Source organism: Lactuca sativa, chromosome 8, assembly GCF_002870075.4.
Source record: "Lactuca sativa cultivar Salinas chromosome 8, Lsat_Salinas_v11, whole genome shotgun sequence".
Classification (NCBI taxonomy): Eukaryota; Viridiplantae; Streptophyta; class Magnoliopsida; order Asterales; family Asteraceae; genus Lactuca; species Lactuca sativa.
The window spans coordinates 33,130,518-33,140,449 of NC_056630.2; the positions used below are offsets into that span (position 1 = coordinate 33,130,518).

The 9,932-nt window shown below is 31.6% G+C and overlaps 1 long non-coding RNA gene across 4 annotated transcripts; it reads left to right on the top strand.

Annotated features, from left to right (window-relative positions):
• The first annotated feature begins 3,225 nt into the window (after positions 1-3,225).
• Positions 3,226-9,235, top strand: LOC111917690 (uncharacterized). 4 transcript variants are annotated; one of them, XR_008225324.1, is made up of 7 exons: positions 3,226-4,580; positions 4,664-5,009; positions 5,090-5,228; positions 5,319-5,435; positions 6,056-6,137; positions 8,070-8,480; positions 9,119-9,133. It is a non-coding gene; the product is annotated as an uncharacterized LOC111917690 (long non-coding RNA). The 4 variants fall into 4 exon arrangements; XR_008225322.1 differs by lacking the exon at positions 8,070-8,480 and having other exon boundaries at positions 3,228-4,580; positions 9,119-9,235; XR_008225323.1 differs by lacking the exons at positions 8,070-8,480; positions 9,119-9,133 and adding an exon at positions 7,186-8,012 and having other exon boundaries at positions 3,228-4,580.
• The last annotated feature ends 697 nt before the right edge of the window (positions 9,236-9,932 follow it).

Below are 9,932 nucleotides of genomic sequence, written 5' to 3' on the forward strand. Positions count from 1 at the left end.
ATTTTAATTTTATTTATAATAAACAATTTAGAAAAAAAAAAGTTACAATACTTAAAGAAATAAGTTCAACGACACAATCATGACATTTGAGACAAATTTATGATTTAATTACAATAAAAGTTATTAGAGTTGTTTATATACATATGAAAAAAAAAAAAAAAAAAAAAAAAAAAAAAAAAAAAAAAAAAAAAACCATACTATTGATTTATATTTTTGTGACAATTTTTATAAAACATTATTTAATGCAATATCATTTATTTCTAGGGTAAAAAATATTTATGGTCAATTTTTAATTGATTTAATTGAAAAATAAAATGAAAATGTTGAAAAGTTACATTTAAAATAAAAGTTTATTTAAATGTATTTTGTGTATTAAATTCTTTTATCCCTAATTACAATGTTTAATTATAACTGTATGACCATAGTTTGTTGTTTTATCAAATATATATGTTAATTTTTACCATTTTATTGTCGCTTTTTATATAATAATACATAAAAATTGATCTATATTTGTTAATTATATATAACAAAATCATAAAATTATTGAAAAAACTCTTTTAAGTTTTTTTAAAAAAATATCAATTTAGTTAATTTTTTGTTTATTACAGCAGCCCGCAAATATTAAAAAACAAATAATCTTTTTCAGACTATAAACATTTGATCCACCTCTTCTACTGCAGAGATATACAGATGTCGTCCGCAAAATACAAATATTTTTTTAGAAAAAACAAACAACACTTAATAACCTCAAAGAGCTAAATTGTGATTTACTATATAAATAATAATATATTTAAAATTATAGCTCGCAAACTTTTTTTTCTTCTCAAAATATGCATCTCAATTATATATATATTTCTTCTAAATTATTATATGGACATTTTTATGTGTTTCGTAGTTCACCAGGGAAAACCTCGTTTTACACCGATAAGGATCCAGCGGGACAGCACGTGCTAAAAAGAGAGTGTGGCATGAACAAACGGACAACAACGCGTGGGTTGAAAGTTTCAAAAAAAAAAAAAAAAAAGATGTGATCGCTGTGTGACGTAAGTTACGTAGATAAGAGAGTAATCAATCAGAGCAGTGGTTCAAAGTCCGAAATACACTACTTACATCTTCAGTCCCTCCATTTTAATAGCTTTTAATAAATCAGACCACAGTCATTTATTCCATGCAATTCACGGCTTTATCTAGAGAAATAAAATAAGTCCATGGACCATGGTTTAGTTACTTAATTATGTAAAATTACAATAGCTAAAAAATATCTGATATTCGGGTTTTTTTTGTTTAAGTCCAACTTTTTTTTTTCAAAACTTTTTATATTTTCTTTATTTTTCTCATTTACTCTCGGGTTGTAGCTAATCTTTCGGTAATATAAAAGTTTTTTTTTCTTTTTTTTTTCTTCTAAAAAAGACCATCGTATTCGTCAATTTTTCCCGAACGACTAAAATATTCTAATTTTTTTAGAATGTCATCATCATATGGTTCACCAATAACATTCTCTAAAATAAGTTTCATATTATATATATATATATGAATGAGTTCTATGGAAAATGAACAATTAGGGCAATATATGTTGGAACCAATGATCAAGTAACACGTGTCCATTTCTTTATTCATAAACAATCTACTATGGAAGTTATTTATGTAGTTATTCCAAAATGATGTGTTATCATTCTTTCATTGGTTCCAACATGTGTTGCCCTAATTGTTTATTTTCCATATAACCCTTCCGTATATATATACTAGCCGTCTACCCGCGCAAAGCGGCGGACGACGAATAATTTGATCTCTTTAGAGTTAAAACCATTTTGCGTTCACTTCGAGAAATGAATATTAAATGACATCTATTTTTCAAGAGCATTACCATACCATATTAAGGGGGTGTTTGGCTAAGCTTTTTTAAAACAACTTAATAGGTTCCACATCACTATAAGTTAAAAAAATGTTTGGATTAAAATAACTTATTCCGGTGGGGAACCTCTAATACGTCATTTTTTTCATAAGTTACCCTACACTTACTTATTAACTTATAAGTTAATAAACTAATAAGCAATAAGTTTTTTTTGCCAAACACCCCCTAAATGGTTATTACTTCCATTTATACATACCCAAACCACTTGTACTGTTTATCGTCATCTTTTTTTTTTCGTTTTCCTTAATTCCTTTATTAATTTAATGTCCTACTAAGTAAAATGCTAAAATATATAAATAATAGTTTATAAAAATAAACCTTTAGAATATCAGGTGTTGTGATTCAAAAGTCGATAAATAGGCATTTGAGAAAGTCAAAATACTCAGGTGTCAACTTTTTCATTGTGATTTTAAACCAAGTTTGGTCATAAATTAAAACATTTTCAAAGATGGTATGTAATTCAAGGACTCATATTGATTTAGGTTCTCGAAACCTTAAAATATTGAACAAAATCTATATAGAACCTTATAATAAGGACAATAATCACCGTAATCAGGAAGTCCATGTGATGAAACTTGATAATATAAAGACCAATGATGAAAAAGGTTTCATTTTTAGACTAAACAAGATGAAAAATATACAAACTACCTTAATCATGTCAAATCTTGTGTTTAACCGTTCTTTATTGCAAAAGTAAGATGCCAAAATATACAAACTAATGATAATACAATGCTCTAACTGGCCCTCTTGGTTGAGTTTTTTGAACCTGCAAAGCCAACACATTAAAGAAACATAGTAAAAACCTTTTTTAGGAACAAACCTGATATAATAAAGCCTTCACCCAATATATTTATAAGATAAAAATACAAAAAGTTAAAAAATGATGAAATCAATTACAAGTAAAGATTAAAATAAAACCTGTTAAAAAGAGCCATATGCAGGAGAGATATTTGAATCAACATGTATTTTCTGATGGTTTCAAATTTTGAATTATCCGAAATTCAGAGAAAGTGATAGAATTTGTTGAGAAATATAAGGATTCAAAACACATATTAAAATTTAATATTATTTTGTTGATGACTACTTGTACTATTAGCTTAATGATTTGAACATCTTAAAAAAATAATATTATTATATTCAATCTATTTTTAGAAATAGTAGGATTTATTTTATAAGATACTAAAGATATATATGTATTTTGCCTCTTTCTTGAAAATTAAGAGATACAATAGATATTACCTCATGTACAATAATAATAATATTAAGCTTATAACCACATCATATATATATTACACGGTATTACCTTACCCTAATTTCCTAAACATAAACACACACGGTATTACCTTACCCTAATCTCTTAAACACACAACAAGCCACCATTAAACCAATTCTCATCCGTCTCTGTTTATCTCTTCACCCTCACGACGTTAGGTGTTCTTCCCTGACTCCGACAACATCACACACAAGCAGCGCACCACCACCTGTCTCCACCAAAGATGCAATCGATGCCCTGGAAGTCCACCTTTTATGTCACACACAAGTAGCCCTAACCCTATCTCGTCGCCACGATCAACCACGATCAACGATTTGGGGGAACAACAAGTAAATTTCATTCGGGTTTGGAGCTTTTAGTTCTTATTCTCGAAGATCTCTCCGGTCGGCCGTTAGTTCATCATCTGCAACCAAATTTCCAGCAATGGAAGGGGCCACGATGGGCCCATCTGAAGCTTCGGTGACGATGTACAACCTCAAAGATGCATACAATTTCTAGGATGTATTAAACACTTCCCCTATTTGGAAGGATCGAATTTTTCATGCTCTTGCTGCTCTCTATGGCATCGTTTCCATCGCTATGTTGTTGAGTTTCCATTTACTTCGTTGATACAATACGTTTTTGTACTGTACTGTCTCCAATCTTATGTTTCTAGGGTTTCTATTTGAACCTAACGAGCTTTTAGGGATATAACATGTGAGGTATTTCCAGTGTGTGCATGTAGACTATAGCTTGGATTAGATGCATCCCATATTCGTACAAATTGATCAAGGGAAGTGGTTCTAAACTGGGTGGAATTTGGTCTGAAACGAATATCAGTAATTAAGAACTGATGTTCTTCAGGGGTGGTCTCTGTTTGTAGGTGTAGGGTATCCATTTTCCATAGAACTGCCTTTTTTCATGGCCAACACTAGCTAGCAACTTCCCATATGAAGAAAAATGACAACACAAGACCTTTTTTCTTGTCCGTATACAACTAACTTCCCCAAAGGAAAAACCCTTAGAAGAATAAGACCTTTGTCTTGTGTTGTGTCATTGCACCATAAACTTGTCTTTCATCTCCTCCTTCGTGTTGCAAAAAGGATTCCACATTATTATCCATGGAAACATCCCCAAAATGTTCAATGTCATCAAGCTGATTTGTTGAGGAGGCAACGACAGTTGTTCCCTGATCAGAAGAAGCATACATGACGATGGTTTTGGGTAGATGGTGGAGACTGGTAGTAGTTGTTGTTATTCCATCATTAGTTCCTGCCCATGGTGTGTGAGTTGATGTTGGGGAGCTTGGTGAAGGGCCTGTTGTATTCCCTGTGTTACTGTTGTTGGCTGCCCCAGAAGAAGAATGTTGAAACAGTCTCAAATTACGATGAAGTAAAGGATGTTATTACAGAAAAGGTGATGTTAAATGTTAATAATCAGTTAATAGTCTTGTATTTTATTGGTCAATTAAAGTCTCTATGAAACATTTATATGTGCAGCGTGGATCGTTAAGAGATGAACCTACACATGAAGAATATCCTCTTATTTATCATTTTGATGTTGCTGCTATGTATCCCAATATTATATTAACAAACAGACTTCAAGTATACACATCAATCAAATTTTTAGAAATTTAAATAAAGGACAGTTTGCTAGCCTATTACTCACAATTTACCATTTAAAAAAGCTGATATTTTACCTAACAAATACTGATATGTCATCTTAGCCACCATCAATAGTTACAGATGAGGTGTGCATTGCATGTGATTTCAATCACCCTGGGAAAACTTGTCTTAGGAAACTTGAATGGAAGTGGCATGGAGAGACATAAACAACAAATAGAAGGTACATTATTTACGGATTTACCCCTCTATTATAGCTTAATTTACTAGCATCTATTTATTGATTTTAAATTTGGGTATTAGTGATTACTATAATTTGAAGAGGCAAATTCAATCCATAGTTGTTGCCGTTGATGGATTCAAATCAAAGTCTCTCCTTGATCAGCCTAAAGTGGATCAACAACTGAAGCTGAAAGAACGTTTACAGAAATATTGCCAAAAGGTTTATAATTTTTTATGTTACAAACTTTAAATTTTATGTGACACGACATGTCAGCATTATTTACATAGCATTTTGTGATACGTGTTACAGGCGTATAAACGAGTGCTTGAGAAGCAACTCCTGAAACTAGAGAAGCAAGAGTTACAAGTAACATGCACTTGTTTGATGCAGATGGCATGAAAAAGAAGTATGACACCCCTGAACAAAGTAAGAATATCACAAAATGCAATAAAAATTGATGTTTATCTGGTTTATTGACTTTTTTACCCTCTGTTAAGGTTCATGGTTAAGTAAATATACAAGAAATGATTGTTTTAGACTTTTTGGTAAATTTGAGAATTTCGGTTATTCTTTTTTTTCATTTAGATGAGTTAAAAATGAAAAAAAAAACTTTATAACGATATGAAAGTCTTATAACACAATATATAATTATTTTTGGAAAAAAAACGACAGTGTTGACTTTCTTTGGTCAATTTGCCAATTTTTATGATAATAACAATAATATGATTAAGTTTCATATGATTTGAAATATTTTTGGTAGGAATTTTGACAATTATTATATTCATTTTAAATTTTTTTGAGTATATTTGTTATGTTTGTATGATTTTAAATATTTTTTGTATGAATTTTGACAGCTATTATATTCATTTTTAAATTTTCATGTATATTTGTCAATGTTAGTATTCATGGTAAGATTTTAATTTGATTAATTTTGGAATGATTATCAATATCCAAAAATACATCATTTTCTATATTATAATAGACTATTCCACCTATAAATTTAATATATGTTCTTCATTTCTAACTCTCACAACACAATTCGACAGTTTGGGTTTTGGGACGATTGGATCATTGATTTGGAATCGGGTTGACTGCTTCATTGCATTGTATTTCGTGACACGAATTCAGGTTCTCTTACTTCTTCTATCTGTTATAACTTCAAGTGTGTCTATAACATTTTATTTCTTACTTCTTCTGTTTGAAGTGATAGACTTCTTTTGTTTCAAATGATAATCTTCTTTTGTCTTCTGTCTAAAGTGATAAACTTATTCTGTTTGAAATGATAAAATTATTTCGTCTCAAATAATACATGTATACAATATGTATATATGTGTGTATGTATTTGTCTGTGACATTGTATACATGTGTGGTTTGTATATGTATATGTTAGGACATTCCGTGCTTCTGTTTTTGAGTTTGAGTGAATGTGTCTTTCTGCTTTTATGATTGTAATAGTAGAGACTTCAACATTTTTTTATGTATGTTCATTTTCATTTTTGGCAATTAATTTCAGTATATACTTCAAGAGAATATACCTTTTATTCATTTTTACTATATAACCTTTTTTATATATGTAAAATTAAAAAAAAAATCAAAATAATAGACTAAGGTGTTATGGTTTTAAAACCGCACGTAAATAAATAGGAAAAAATCGACGGTTTAACTTAAAACAGGTCTAGTCCAACCAGAAAAAATCAACGGTTTTATATATATATATATATATATATATATATATATATATATATATATATATATATATATATATATATATATATATATATATATATATATATATATATATATATATATATATATATATATATAACTTGTACCGAGTGAAAAGTAAAAGGGACCCAAGTTTTAATAGGAGAAGCCCACTTTTCGTTTAGAGGATTGCTTAGACTCCACTCCCTTATATAATAAAGATAAAATTGCAAAAATGGTCCATGTGGTATGTAAATTTTTGGGGTTTTAGTTCAAACCACGACTTTTTTGGATTGGTGGTCCTGTTGAGCTAGTTTCTTTCCGTTTTTGGTCCCTCGGTAAACTGAAAAGACTATTATGCCCTTATGATATATTTTTTTATGCCTTTTCTACTTAATTTAAATGAAAAATAAAATAATTATCTAATTTGGGCCTCTTTCTCTCTCTCTCATCAAATACAAATATCGAAAAGGAGATCTAATCACCATCAACGCCTGAGCTGAGATCTGTAGAAACTTCAAGTGATCCTCAAGTTACATTTAAACTCTACCTAGTGGAAGTTACTCCATATAAAGAACCAACATACAATCTCTTCCAAAATGAACAACTTCCCATTGTTTCCGAGGGAAAATCAGAAGGAATGACGAATTCCAAAGAGGAGTAGATTGTCCAGTTCTCAAGACTCTTCAAGAGCCATGTGGGATTTGATACAAATCTCTATTTAGATCTTCATGAACTCGGAATGGAGATTTATTCAGAAGCAATGGAAGATACAATCACAACAAAAAGCTCCTAGAACCTTTTCGACATAGCTGGATCAAAATTCCAAGAAATGTCCGCTTTAGCTTTGTTCAACCTAGGTAACGTCCACATGAACAAAGCAAGAAAATCGATTGTCATTATAGAAGATGATAACACTATCAAAGAATCAGTATCAGAACAAGTGAAAATCGGATTCGAATTCTCCCAAAAAGAATACGAAAAAACAGAGGAAAGATATGAACAGTCAGCACGTCAGACCTGATTTCTACGAAGGACACCTGAGAGATATCTTCTGTTTGAATCTTGCATAATCTCGGAATCAAATCGAACGAACTAGTAGAGCATAGAAAATCTTTAACAACCGATTAATTTTGATGAATGTGCATATTTTGCTCTTTTCTCTGATTATGACCTAATAAGCTTAGAAAAGGCAAGTAAACAGGAGAATTGGATGCTTGTAATTGATGACTAGATGAAAGCCATACTGAAACCTGTGTGATAAAAATCAATTCTAAAAAACACAACCTCTTTGTTTCACTTTTGATTTGGGAATAACATAAAGATATCCGACTTCTTTGTACATACTTTATATAGGCAATCGACCTTCTTTATGGAGCTGAGGGATGATTCTGGAATGCGGGCTGGTGGGTTTTATGAGAGATAATCATGAACGAGGTGGTGACGTACTGGGCCGCCTCACAGTATGCCCATCGTAACCCCGATGATTAGCTACTATAAATAGAACTCAAGGTTGCCCGATTTTTGTTTACTTTCTTCACATCTCTCACCCTTATACTCTCTCCTAAGTTGCAAGAAATACCCCCGAAGCCTAGTGTATCATCCTAGCACCCGAAGCAAGTTCCAGAGCCCCAAAGATCCCGAGAAAAAGAGTTTTCGAGCCAAAACTCTGTCCATGTGAAGCTCGGTTTTTTGAGAAATCACCACGATTTCATCTGAAAAGATTATTTTAAGAGACGAGGTGCTGCCCGATTATCATCTTAACAAGTGAGTGTATAGTCAATTTCATCTTACACATAGATATGAAGTATTTTCTATAAAATACGTGCTATGTGTAATTATATTGTTTGTTTATTTGAGATGGGTGTTGAATAAATGTTTTATACAAGTTTTAAATTGTATATGTATTTTTATCTACAAATATGTTGGGTAAAACATGGATAGATGATATAGTTGATGTGTGTTAAAATGATGAGAGGCCTCGATTTTGTTGTTGTTGATGATGTTGTAGTCATCTAGCGGAGTATAGATGACTACCACGGACCTTTATAGACAGTCCAGTGGAACGCTAGCAGGTTCGCAACCTGTAGGTGTTGGTGAACTATATGTTTGTTGGTGTACTCCATCCCCCTCATGGTTGCCTTATTTAACATAAATTGTTGAGGAATCCCTAAAGCAGTGTTTTCACCCTGATGAAAATCCTTAGACTAGGTCCCTTATGATAGGTGTTTAGGACGTAAAGTGAGGATAACGGGAATGGGTAATCAGTGTTATTGTTGGTTGATCAAATTAATAAATTTATTTTTGGTTGATAAATCTAATAAATTTATTATTATTTGTGGGTTGAAAACCCTATATGCTCGCCAGGCTCCCAAGCCTGACCCACTCAGCTTTTTATATTACAGGTAGTGGACCTCGAGCATAGTCGGATGAAGATACGAGATTTTTGGATTATCGGCCAGTAGTTGTAAATAACTGTTTTAAGGCTTATAATGTACTGATTATGCTTTTGATCTGTATCGGAACATGACATCCCGAGGTTTTGATATATAATGAAAATAAATATTTCTTTAAGAAATGTTTTGATAAATTTTTATCATTTTTTGTTTTAGGGACAAATTCCGCAACATCTTTTAAAAAGATTACTCTTATTTTATTTTAAAAATATAAATTAAATCGGTATTTTCTAAGAACCCGAGAACTAAAAGTGGACCATTAGATCAAAAAAAAAAGGGCTAAGATGCAAGGTGGTGTTTTTGTAAATAAGTAGAAAACTAAAGAGGTGGGGGTATCTTAATTAAACTCGACAAAGGCAATATTGGAAACAAAAAATTATAATTCAATTGTATCCTAATCGATTATAATTTTGCAAAATGATCTCTTTCACACAACCCTAACCCTCGTTCTCCTCCAGACGGCTTTCTTCTTCGATGCTTCCTTCAACAACTTTCTTCTCTCCGCCGAAATTTGTGCCTTCTCTCCCTTCTGATTGGTAGAAAGCAAAGACTGCTGCAGCACCTTCGCCGCATCATCGTCACTGGCCAGATCGATTGTTACACAATCTACAGGATACAGTGTAGTCTTCTAATGGTGTATCATCATAACCATATCTCGCAATATGTTGCCCTACAACAACATTTCTCCGAAACCGACAACAATTCTGTCCTCCAAACGTGTCACACCCCCGAACTAGACGTCGGAAACGTCTGGGGGATTATA